At 33.7% G+C, this 12,961-nt stretch overlaps 1 pseudogene; it reads left to right on the forward strand.

Annotated features, from left to right (window-relative positions):
- The first annotated feature begins 3,050 nt into the window (after nt 1–3,050).
- Nucleotides 3,051–12,548, forward strand: LOC120122916 (annotated as a pseudogene).
- The last annotated feature ends 413 nt before the right edge of the window (nt 12,549–12,961 follow it).

The following is a 12,961-nucleotide window of genomic DNA, read 5'->3' on the forward strand; positions in this document are numbered from 1 at the left end:
CAGTACCACAAGCAAGTTAAAGAGCAATAGAGCATTATGAACCGGTTGTTTCCATTACCTAATCCTATTAGATTTTCCGTGCTTTACGATTCACTTTCCACCCAACCAATCACCACACTCTTTATTTCTTACTTGCAAAATTAAATAAATATTTACTACTTTTTTATATATAAATTCTGTCAAGCTAAACGTAATAATTAAAAAGGTCTAATTCTAAATATCATAATTAAAAAGACAACTATAAAAAAGGTCCAAGTATCGTAATTAAGTAAATATTGTTATTAACCCTAGTTTTCTTCAACGTGGCATGTGGTTATTTGGGGGAAATGACGTAATAATCCTCGTGGTTCAATTGACTTCGCCTTCCATGCCTATTCTTTGAATTCACGTTGCCTTCAAAACTTATCCTCAATGATTACAAATCCATGACTCATCAAACTTGGGGTTTTCTTGATTCGGATCAAAGCATAAACCAAAGGTTATAGATGGGTTATAGATGAATGTTAATGAGACAAGAGTTTAATTTGATTAGAGTTTGATCAATACTCAAATTAAATAAATTCGATTCGAAGTTTTAATGAGTTGAAGTGAATTACTTCGTACTTAATTCGTAAAACTCACGAACAATTCGAAAAAAATAATATATTATTTTTAAAATTTTTAAACTATTAATAATATTAATATTTATATATTATTGTTCTTGTATTATATAATATATTAAATATAAAATTTAGTAAGAATCCTATAAAAATTATACTTTTACAATAATACCTTTGAATTTAGTATTGAGTAGTCCAGGATTCAGTTTTTCAACAAAAATAAAGATCGACAGAACATGTTATTTATTGTCCTGGTTCTGAACATTACGTTTCCATGCATTGTAATGTATCCTTCATTTTCTTAAGCTTTCTTTTGGGTTTTGCTTTGGCATTCTTACACACACCCACTATCAAATTAATAAAAATGCTTATTATTATATTACAATGCAAATTCCGATTATTACTATAGAAGGGATAAGTTATGTCCCAAAACTTACAAAACGTTACAATAATAGATTTTTTTATAAAAAAAAAAATGAAGATTTATGTCTAGCAGGGGCATATATGGGGACCATTGATGTTCTATATATATATTTTTTTCAAAATAAAAAATATTCAAATTATAATAAAATTTTATAATTATAATTGTAAACAATTACATGGATATTTTCATATAATCATACTTAAGATCATACAATGATCATATAAGGAAAAAGTTAAAAAATCTAACCAAGTAGACTCGAACAAAATGTAGATTCAAGTTTATCAAAAAAAAATGTAGATTCAAACAGATCTGTCTGCATTGGCAAACAAATCATAAAAGAAGATCAAGCTATTAAAAGACCACTGATAAATCGCAAATTAGAGTTAAGCGACGTGAAAAAACTATCCACGAGCGCAAATCGCGTACCAAAATCTAATCCGATGATCCAAAACATGAAAGATCAATATGATAACAAAATAAGCGTCATATTGATCAGTCGTGACGATGTCAAATATAACCGTAAAAAATAGATAAACAAAAAATAACAGTCAAACAACAAACAATGTATCATAAAGACAGAGTTATTAAAAAATTAGAAACAAAAAAAATAAAAATATACTATAATAAAATAAAAAATTAATTAATACAAATAATCGCCGACCAACATCAAAATTGATGTCATCGTCAATCATAAACAATAAAAAGAAAGAAACTAACAATGATAAAAAAAAATGAAAGAAAAACCCTAGAACAAATCCTAATGCCTCAATGACTTTTTCATTTATTTCATTAGTGTTCCATAATTATTTAGAAAATAAATTATATTTGATTATTCTTAGGCAATATATACTGATTTGATTGATACATTATGATATATGAAAGGATACCCTTCAACCAACTAAATTTTGTAACCTCGAGTAACGATTTGATTATAAGATACAAAAAAATATATTAAAATATCGTATAATATCTGCCTTGATACAAAAATAATATAAGTAAAAAATTTACATATTAAAAAGTTTATATGGGTATATATCAATTTCATCCTATTACATATGTTTTGGTTTTATTTTTATAATTTATATAATTATCTTAATATTAGAAGAAAATATTATTTTATTTTAAAAAAATTAAATTTGGACGGCTGTAATTGTATGGTGTATATATTGTTAATAAATAAAATAAAATTTTTGAACAGATACTATATTATAATCAACTGTATAAATGATAAAATCATCGAAATAATTAGATGAAGAAAAATTTCTCCAAATAAGATTCACCTAAATTTATTTTCTTAAAGTAAAGTGTTTTCTATAGTGGACCAGAGAAGATATATAGATTATTTGACTTCTTCCTAAAGACGCATGAAGTATATGATGTTTTTTCAATCTTTATGCATGTCTCTGAGCGCGAAAGAGCTGGTCGGAGATGGTGAAATGATGGACTCTTTTGAAGATTTTGATGACATTTGTTGGAGAAAAAGAGCGAGAGCTAATGTGAACACTACTAATAAAGCTTAGGAAGACAGAAAGATATACACAAAAGATAATACGAGAACAAATTAACAAATTCATTTTTGCGATGTATTATCCGAACAAATTTACCCACCACGAACTAATAAAAAATTATTTCGTTATTAGTTGATAAATTAAAATTTATAATTATAAATATTTTATTATTCTCTATAATTAGATGAGTTGTATTCTGTTTGTCATCTCCTTCTTTGTTACGTTTCAAAATTTCAACACTCTTTCTTTCTCTGAAATTGCCATTTTAGATTGAGACCAAAGCTACCAACCAGATTACAGAATACACGGAGCTTGTTTCTCAATCCAAACAAAAACCCAAACTCTTTATCTCCTCTGTTCTTTTTGCCTTTTTTTATTATAAAAAATCATATTGTTTATATATCACCACTTGGCTTCCCTTTTCCCGGTGGAACTCCGGTTTGGGTTTCGTGTGATGGGAGGTCAAGGGTCCATTTTTTTTTTCAAAGGAAGTTGTTGGTACTCGTATCGCATTTGACTTTATTCATTGAAGAACAGTTTTCTGAGTTGGGTTGTTTCTTGTTTTTTGTTGGTGTATCGAGTTATGGACACACTGTAGGACGACTCATTGCTGGTTCTCACAACAGAAATGAGTTTGTCTTGATAAATGCTGATGAAAATGCAAGAGTAAGACATTCCAAATATCACTAAAAAAATATCAGTTTTTTTTGGCCTTTTTTGTTAATTTGACGAATTGGATTTGCTTGTTTTACTGCTTTATGAAATAAGTTCGATCCTCTTTCTTTTTTGTGTTTATTCCTAAAAATGTGTAAAGTTGATCTTCTTTTTTTTTACTTCATTACTTCATTTTATCCGGGTTTCGCTAAAATGTAACAAGTTAGGGTTTTTTTTAATGCTAAATCTACTCGATTTAGTACCTATGTCTTGCTATTTTGAGCGTTAAATCTCTAATATTGACATTTACTTTTCTGGAGGATGCAAATGTTGACTTGTTCTAGTGTTACTTGATTAATAAGCATTTTCCAGAAAATTGGTTTTATTTGTTGATTCAGGTGAAGGAGAGGTTTATTTTTTGTTGTTAATTGAATGATTTCTGGGTTTATTAGGTGTGGCTAAGATTTATATTTTGCATTTAAGATTTTGGAGTTCCGTTTGTATTGATTCTGGGAATTTTGGCACCATTTGGAAGAAAAGAATAAGATTCTGTTTCTGGTGTAAATGTTGTACATGCCAAACTTTGGATTCTTCAGAAATATCCAAATCATTTGGAAATTGACCAATGGATATTGTGAATTTATTGAAACTGCTGAGCTCTTCACGTCTTGTAAATATTAATTAGTTAAATTGTGCCTTGTTTCTAAGTATGGTAATTAAATGGAAATGAAGTTGTTAATTATCCAAAAAAAAGATAAGCAAATTATTACTTTTGATTGGTAATTGGTCAAGTTTTGATGTAAGTAACTAGTTAGTTTCTAGTACTTTCCAGCATTTTTGAGATTCAGTGAGAACCATTGTCCTTCAAGGCTGTGGAAGTAGAACATTCATCAGTAATCTTAATTTTTGCTTAATTTGTTGTCACATTTAATTGGTTATAAGTACTGATGGCATTCTCTTTATGATTGTGGTTTTTACCAGATAAAGTCTGTGAAGGAGTTGAGTGGTCAAACATGCCAGATTTGTGGAGATGAGATTGAGATTACAGTAGATGGGGAGCCCTTTGTTGCCTGCAATGAATGTGCTTTCCCTGTTTGCCGAACCTGCTATGAATATGAGAGAAGAGAGGGAAACCAGGCTTGCCCTCAGTGCAAAACCAGATAAAAACGAATCAAAGGTGAGATCTTTACTGCAAGTATTGGTCTACGTTGGCACCCAAAAAAGAGTTACCAGTGTCCCTAACCAATGATGTAAACTGCAGGCAGTCCTAGAGTTGAAGGTGATGAAGAAGAAGATGACATAGATGATCTGGACAATGAGTTTGACTATGACACTTTGGATCCTCAACAAGTTACTGAGGCTATGCTTACTGCACGCCTTAACATTGGCCGTGGTTCCCACCTTAATGCTTCCGGAATACCTGCACACTCAGAACTATATTATTCTCCTCCTAGCTCTCAAATTCCTCTCTTGACCTATGGCGAGGAGGTTAGTCTCTCGTCTAATCTCCCAGTTTATAAGAATTTCCATATTATGGATGCTGTGTTTTTACACTGTACTGCAATGGCAATAGTTACATTATGAGAATGTTTTTATTGTTTTAGGGATTGGAGATTTCTGCTGATCATCATGCTCTCATTGTAACCTCGTCTATGGGTCACGGAAATAGAGTTCATCCAATGAGTTACGCTGATCCATCCATACCCTGTAAGTCATTATCCTTCTGTTCGTCATTGATTCTAAATAAATCTTCTCTAGTCTTGCACCTTAGCATATCCATTGCTGCAGTGCAACCTAGATCGATGGTTCCTGTAACACCCCTAACCCGTACCCAACTCGGATACGAGTCCGAGGTGTCACATTGACTTTTCAAACTTTGACTTTTGACAAAATTCAAAGAAAATTTAAAACTTTCATTAAAGCAAAAGCAGTTTAGTTACATAATTTGACCACAATAACCAAAATCGATCAGAGCATATTTAACTCAATCAATTAGTACATGCCAACTATATTCAAAATAACAAAAATCATTTAACTCATCTATTTTCTGATCTGAAATCTTGTAAGGGAGATGTTGACCTGTATTGCTCCTCACAGCTTCTATATTCACTTTCGGTAACCTGCGGGTGAAACACTCACACGCTAAGTCGATGACTTAGTGAGACATAAAGAAAACATATCTAATGGAATTCATACCCACTAATCATGCATGACTGTCTTATACTATCAAATTATACAACTCATTTACATATACATCAACATATATTCATGTATATTATGTAACAGATACCAAAACCCCTATCACACATATATCATATCATACAATTCATATCACACATCATATACATATATCACATACATTGTTCTCATATCACCAACCTATTTATCCTTACTAATTCCCTTGTCATTACTTCAATTACGTCATATGAGCATATAATGAATATAAATATATTATATATATTTTAATATGCCATAATACATTACTAATTTCTATAATCATATAATACATAAACCATAGCATCTCATATCACCATGACATATATGCACTTCTATCATGTCACGAGAAATACACATATCATTATATCAAATTATGTTCTCTTTTCAAAGCCCATGTACACATGTAAGAACTATAGATATGTGAGTCTATAGAGGTTGTACACTATGCTGTCACCACAGCTCGTATAATTGCACCGAAGTGCCATGTAGAATTGCACCGGAGTGCCGCGTAGAATTGCACAGTAGTGCCATATAATAATGTCCATAAGGACTACATATCATTCCTTAATAATCATATACATATACTAGGGATCAAATATGTGTCTCACCGGACTTCACACATGTTCCAAAGAATACATATATGTCCCGAAGGACCACATATCATTCCTTAAGAATCATATACATATGCCAAGGATCAAGTATGTGTCTCACCAGACTTCACACATGTTTCAAAGAATACATATATGTCCCGAAAGACCACATAGACCCTCAACTCTTGGCATGCCAACTATACCCTTAGCTCTCATGACACATAACATAAACATTAATATTTATGTTAATATACATTCACATATACACATAGTCATGTAGTTCTTTCACATAGCTCATCGTCATATAAATCACATATCCCATATACATATAAACACATGGTTCACTTACGCGTATAACATTTTCATATAATCACATAGTCATATAATATTTCATATAACATATATTTTATCTTTCATATATCTCATATCATGTATCATATCTTGTGATCATATAATCATGTTACTTATAATCACATAACTTCTACTCATAGGCTTCAACATCATTAAACTTAGTTCACTTTTTCATATTATCATACATTTATATACTCTTATATGTACCATCAATAATCTATAAACTTACTCATATTCTCATATATACTATTTTAATATAATTTGTGTAGTAATATTCTATAATTGTATCATATAATGATTTTACCCAAGTACTCCTTTATAAAGTTTATATTACAGGTTCAATTAGTATCATTCTATCCTATCAATAATTTCCACTTATTTTATATCATTTTCCCTTTTTACTCACATAAACCATCTATTTATTTAGTTCAATTTCTCATGACTTCCACAATACTCTTTAATAAAACTTTGTAGCTCTTCACTTTAATACATAAACAGAGTTTCCTTTAATTTATCAATCTTCTCTATATAACTTATGTATCCTTATTTATGCCCTCGAATTCATACTATTCTCTTAGAGTCTCCTAACATTTCTCGTATAATCACTTATACCATATCATATGACTTATACTTGATTATCTTATTCTCTCATGTTCATTTCATTTCTTATGACTCTATCATATAATTTATTCCATGTTCTTCCATTATTACATAATAAAGTTTTACATAAATCATATAGCATATACAAAGCATATCATTATCTTTAGTCATGCATACATACAATCAATGTAATACATATAATCACATATAGTTATAACCAACACATAATCATGCCTATGACTTCATGCATATTACTCTAGGAAATAGACTCATCGCAAGTCTTATTTCCATTAAACACCACATGTCACTAGTATGCACTCACCTTGGCCTAACTAGTCAATTCCAATCTCTTATTTTTCCCTTGATCGATCTTACTTGCCAAATGTTCCGGAATTGCTTTACGCACAGAATCTACATAAATGTACATTTTGAGGCAAGCATTAGATACCTACACCTTGTAATTGGATACTAGCAACTTAAACGAACTTATTAAACCCATATTCACAATTTTCCTTTAGGGGGAATCGGTTCCCTCCTATGGGGGAATCGATTCCCCTATGAGATTCTGGAATTTCTGGTTCGTTTGAGGGGGTATCGATTCCCCTTGAATGGGTACCAATTCCCCTAGCCCAAAAATCATATTTTCAACACGAAATTTACTTCATTTCATCTTAAACACTTTATATTTCAACCTCTTTCATATACTAAACTCAAACACACATACTTAAGCCCATTTGTACTCATTTAACCCATCTTAATTCTCAAAATCATCTCCTCTTAATGAAATTCAATAATTATACTCAAATTTCAACATGTTCTAAATTCCTTTCTATCACTCCAAAACTCTTAATTCAACTATTGACAAGTGTTCAACTTAAAATTCAACTTATCAACTTTATTTCAAGATTTCATTCAAAAACTCAAAATCTTTAATCTCTCCTAATTCCACCATCCTTTGTTTTTAAGATGATTTAAGCTTTCCTTAAGCTTAATTATCATCCAATAATCATAACCAAATCCTAAATTCAGCTAAATATCAACTAACAAGAGATCTTACCTTTGCTTATGGCTTCACGGTAGAAAAGAAGAGAATGAAGAAGAGAAGTCTGGAACTCTCTCATATTTCCCAAGTTTATATAATACTCAAAAAGGGAAGATAAAAATCTTTCTCATGAAAAGACCATTTTGCCCCTTTAATTCATCTATCTTTGTTATTTAATCCAATATTAAAATTCTTTACTTAAATCCCAAGACTTTTAAATTTCATTTCTAAATTGAACACAAAACTTTCAAAATTTGCAATTTAGTCATTGACCCTGATATGGGATGTTACAGTTCCTAAGAAAGATATAGCGGTATATGGTTATGGAAGTGTCTCATGGAAGGATCGGATAGAGGAGTGGAAAAAAGCAGAATGACAAACTTCAGGTAGTTAAGCATGAAGGAGAGGGTGATGGTGGAAACTTTGATGGAGATGATCTAGATGCTGACTTGCCAATGCGAGTGACTGTTCCAAGTATATGGTTTTAATTTGCTACTAAACTAGTATCTACAGACATTGACGGTTTTATGGTGGACTTTTCTTTTCCCCTGGAATTCTCCAGCATGGTGTCCTTTGTATCCGTTATGTAGTTGCTTTGTCATTTAAAATACGGTTTGTCTTTTCAGGATGGATGAAGGCAGGCAACCACTTTCAAGGAAGCAACCGATTCCATCAAGCAAGATAAATCCATACAGAATGATTATCATCCTTCGTCTTGCAATTCTTGGCCTCTTTTTTCACTATAGACTTCTACACCCAGTCAGAGATGCTTATGGCTTGTGGTTGACTTCTGTAATTTTTGAAATATGGTTTGCCGTTTCATGGATTCTGGATCAATTTCCAAAATGGTACCCTATACTGCGTGAAACATACCTGGATCAACTATCTTTGATGTTTGTGGTGTTGCCCATTGCTTTTTATGTTTGATGTGTTATGATTATTTGACATAAATTTAGATTCCACATCCATGTTTAAAATTTCCTTCATGCTATTTTCAATATGATGGTACTTCTTTTTCCTTCTAATTTTACCTTTATTCACAGGTATGAGAAAGAAGGGAAACCCTCTGAATTAGCTAGTATAGATGTTTTTGTGAGTACAGTAGATCCAATGAAAGAACCTCCGCTGATCACGGCAAACACTGTTTTGTCCATCCTCACCGTTGATTATCCGGTTGATAAAGTTGCATGCTATGTATCAGATGATGGTGCTGCCATGCTCACATTTGAGGCTCTCTCCGAGACATCTGAATTTGCTAGGAAATGGGTTCCTTTCTGTAAAAAATTCAATATTGAGCCCCGTGCTCCAGAGTGGTATTTTTCTCAGAAGATAGACTACCTAACAGACAAAGTCCATCCAACTTTTGTCAGGGAAAGGCGAGCAATGAAGGTATGTGACTTCTTGTCGTGCATTTTAACATGTGTTCTCTTTCATTTCTTTCATATTTTGAGTTCTAAAAATAATCTGCTGTTTCTAAGTTCTAACTACTAATCTGAGGTTGTATTTAGTAACTATGGTTTTTGCTCTTGATATCATGTAATGCTTAATATATTTTAATAAATTATTTAATCATGCAGAGAGAGTACGAAGAATTTAAAGTTAGGATAAATGGATTGGTTGCCACAGCACAGAAGGTTCCGGAGGATGGTTGGACAATGCAGGATGGAACTCCTTGGCCTGGAAACTGTGTTCGTGACCATCCCGGAATGATTCAGGTGAGACGGTGTTTTGTCTGACTTGCTGTAGGGAACACAGCACCATTGATGCTTTCTTTGGAAATAGGGTTTATTTATTTTATTCGTGATATGTCAGAGTAGCTCATGAATCATCTTTGATTCCTTTTATGTTCAGGTTTTCCTTGGTCATAGTGGCGTTTGCGATGAGAACGGAAATGAGTTGCCTCTCCTAGTTTATGTCTCTCGTGAGAAGAGGCCAGGGTTTGAACATCATAAAAAGGCCGGGGCTATGAATGCTTTGGTAAGGCACAAGTTATTTATGTTTCATGCTCTTTTAGCAGTTAACACTTAACGCATGGTTTCAAGCTTATGAACTTTTATTTTTGTACTGAAGATACGAGTCTCGGCCGTTCTCTCAAACGCTCCTTTTCTTCTGAACGTCGACTGTGATCGTTATATTAACAATAGCAAAGCACTTAGAGAAGCCATGTGTTTCATGATGGATCCAACATCAGGAAAGAAAGTTTGTTGTGTACAGTTTTCTCAAAGATTTGATGGAATTGATCGACATGATAGATACTCGAATCGGAATGTTGTGTTCTTTGATGTAAGCTTATTTCATTTCTTCCTTGCTAATTACATGTCCTTTCTTTTATCTTTCAAAACCTAATCCCGTAAACATAAACCAGATCAACATGAAAGGATTAGATGGCATACAAGGACCGATATATGTGGGAACAGGGTGTGTTTTCCGAAGGCAAGCACTTTATGGTTATGACGCACCAGTCACCAAGAAGCCGCCCTGTAAGACCTGCATTTGTTTGCCAAAATGGTTCTTCCGTCTCTGCTGTTGTTTTAGAAAGAACAAGAAAACGAAGCAAAAGAAGACGGCAATGAAATTGAAGCAAAGGGAAGCTTCAAAGCAGATACACGTTCTTGAAAACATTGAAGGGGTTTCAGGTAAGTGTTTACTTAAGAGGGGGCAACTGAGAATTCCATTAATCTAACTGCGTTTCTATAGTGTGTTCTTAATATAACATTCTAAACCAGAAATCTTTGTGCTACTGTCAGAGTGAAACTCTCAGGAGTCATCTGAGACGTCTCAAATGAAACTGGAGAAGAAATTTGGCCAGTCTCCTGTTTTCATTGCTTCCACTCTTCTTGAGAATGGCGGAATTCCTCGACATTCAAGCCCTACATTATTACTGAGTGAAGCAATCCAAGTCATAAGTTGCGGTTATGAAGATAAAACAGAATGGGGAAAGGAAGTAAGTAAAAATTGGAAAATCCGAGTATATAATATAGGCAAGTTTGTAATATATTAACATCTCATTATCATCCAAATTTTGAACTTGCAAACCAGGTTGGCTGGATATATGGCTCTGTGACTGAGGATATCTTGACTGGATTCAAGATGCACTGTCATGGTTGGCGATCCGTGTGCTGCATGCCTAAACAACCTGCTTTGAAGGGTTCAGCTCCTATTAATCTCTCAGATCGTCTACACCAAGTTCTGCGATGGGCTCTTGGGTCTGTCGAAATTTTCTTGAGCAGACATTGTCCCATATGGTATGGATATGGACGCGGGTTGAAATGGTTGGAGCGATTTTCGTACATAAACTCGGTTGTATATCCATGGACCTCCATTCCCTTGCTTGTGTACTGTACCCTTCCAGCTATTTGTCTTCTTACTGGGAAGTTTATTGTTCCAGAGTTAAGAACTCACTTTTATTTTGTTTTATGCTCCATACTTGATTAAATTTTGCATTTTTACTCTTTTTGAGTTGATATTAATGCATTGATAACTGCTCATTCATTGACCATGTAAGAATAGCAGTGATAACTGCATATTTTTCGAGTTTTGTTTATCGTAAGCAGATCTCTGCCTGTATATGGTTTCGATTTTTAACTTCTACTTGTCAAGTATGGCCTTGTCTAAACATTGAATTCCAACACTTGCAGATCAGCAACTATGCCAGTCTTATATTCATGGCGCACTTTATATCAATCGCTGCAACTGGCATTCATGAGATGCAGTGGGGAGGTGTCGGTATCGATGACTGGTGGAGAAATGAGCAGTTTTGGGTGATTGGAGGTGCTTCATCACATCATTTCGCCCTCTTTCAGGGTTTACTAAAGGTTCTAGCTGGTGTCAGCGCAAGCTTCACCGTGACCTCGAAAGCAGCTGATGATGGTGAGTTCTCTGAGCTCTTCCTCTTCAAGTGGACATCCTTGCTCATCCCTCCCACCACCTAGTTGATCATGAAATAGTCGGCGTCGTGGTCGGAATCTCGGATGCCATCAATAACGGGTATGATTCATGGGGACCATTGTTCGGGCGACTATTTTTCGCCCTTTGGGTTATTATCCACCTTTATCCCTTCCTCAAAAGGTTTACTCGGGAAACAAGACCGGATGCCAACCATCATATTAGTGTGGTCAATCCTGCTGGCCTCGATCTTGACCCTTATGTGGGTCCGAATAAACCCGTTTGTCTCCAAAGACGGACCGGTTTTAGAAATTTGCGGGCTGAGTTGTGACGATTAGAAAATTCGAGAGAAAAAAATAAAGAAAAGAGCTTTGGCACTTGAATCATCTCACTTGCAATGGGCAAAGGGTGTTGTGAAAAGGGAGTGGTGGTGGTGAAGAGTTGTGGAGAGCAAAGCAGAAGTTTTGGTATCTGTGTATGGCAAATAATAATTATGGTTGGGCCGTTGTAGATAGGGCTGACCACTTTCTTCTTTGGTCTAGTATTATTCTTTTTCTTGGGAGTTTTAAGATCCCTCCCCTATATTCTTTCTTTTTAAATGTTTGTCTCATTTGTTGTAATGTTTGGTCTTCTCCAATGTAATGCTCATAAATCCAAGTTTATCAATATTTTGTGTTCTACATTTTAATTTCGGAGATTTTAAATATTATTTTTTAAATTATTCGACTAAAATATAAGTAATAACTACAGATAATGACAGTCATTAACCGGCCAAGACGTTGAATGGACAATGGCACATCACTCGAACATTGTTTAAAATGCTCAGTGATATTTGAAAATTAATGATTTGATTATTGATAATCAGTTAACTATCGTGACGAATATCAATTACCCTTCATTTGCTGCATGGTTTTCAACCAAACCAAGGGGTCCAACGAGCAAGTTCATCAGGACCGTGACGAATGTGGGCGGGGCAAATTCAGCTTAACATTGCCTCCTTTGCAGGCTTTAGAGCAACTGAACCTGGTTTTGAATCAAGAATATATTGAAAAATAGCGGCCAGATCAGCGACAAATGCAGCTGATAAAACA

This window comes from Hibiscus syriacus, unplaced genomic scaffold (assembly GCF_006381635.1).
Source record: "Hibiscus syriacus cultivar Baekdansim isolate YM2019G1 unplaced genomic scaffold, ASM638163v2 tig00110388_pilon, whole genome shotgun sequence".
NCBI lineage: Eukaryota > Viridiplantae > Streptophyta > Magnoliopsida > Malvales > Malvaceae > Hibiscus > Hibiscus syriacus.